Source organism: Chrysochloris asiatica, unplaced genomic scaffold (assembly GCF_000296735.1).
Source record: "Chrysochloris asiatica unplaced genomic scaffold, ChrAsi1.0 scaffold00128, whole genome shotgun sequence".
NCBI lineage: Eukaryota > Metazoa > Chordata > Mammalia > Afrosoricida > Chrysochloridae > Chrysochloris > Chrysochloris asiatica.
Window position 1 is genome coordinate 8,160,296 of NW_006408646.1, and position 1,182 is coordinate 8,161,477.

Genomic DNA, 1,182 nt, shown 5'->3' on the forward strand with positions numbered 1-1,182 from the left:
TGTAATGGAGTTGAGGAAAATAAGGAAGAAGTCAGGAAAGCGCTACAGGAACAATCAAATAAGATAGATACAGCATTGGATACAATTCAAAACCTACAGAAAGAGGTCCAAAGGATTAATAATAGAATATCAGAAATGGACAATACACTGAAAGGGCAAAGGAGTAGAATTGAAGAGATAGAAGCCAGAACTAATAAGCTAGAAGATAAATCTCTCAACACTCCAAAGATAGAAGAGGAAATACAAAAAAGGATAAAAAAAAAATCTGAAGAAGTCCTAAGATTCATGTTGGACAACATGAAGAGGAATAATATAAGAATTATTGGCATTCCAAAACAGGAACAATCACACAAGTGCACAGAAAAAATAGATGAAGAGCTTCTGGAAGAAAAATGTCCTAACATCTTGAAAAGTGAAAAGATAAGCGTTCAAGAAGCACAACGAACCCCAGGATGGATAGACCCTAAAAGACAATCACCAAGATATACACTAATCAAGCTCTCCAAAATCAAAGATAAGGACAGGATCTTGAAAGCAGCTAGGAAAAAGAGAAATATAACATACAAAGGCAAACAAATCAGATTAAGCTCGGATTTCTCAGCAGAAACCATGCAGGCAAGAAGGCAATGTGGAGAGATATATAAAACCCTGAAAGAAAAAAACTGCCACCCAAGAATCCTCTACCCAGCAAAGCTGTCAATTAAATACGATGGTGTAATCAAAACATTCCAGGATAGGCAGAAGCTAAGCAATTTTTCCAAAGCCAACCCTGCTATGAAAAACATCCTAAAGGAAGTTCTGTGGACTGAGAACCAACAAGAACAGACAACAAGTACAGAATGACATATATGACAGCATCACCCTGAACTTAATCAATAAATGGTAGAGTCAAGAACAGAATAAAATTATAAGAACAGAGGATCTGGGAGGTCAGACTATGATCAAAACAATTACAATGTGAAAAAAGATAAACACAGAAGAATAGAGACCCAGGTGGTGGGAAGGTCAGGTAGATAACTGGATAAAATAGACTGTCTTAAATGGAGGCTAGAACTAATCAAATATAAGGTAACTACAATGGGATTGGGGTGGGGAGTTTAGTTTGGGTGTTGGGGAGGGCAATACAAGAAGGGGGGAGGAGGCAGAAGAACAAGATAGATAGGGGAACACTGAGACAGGTTT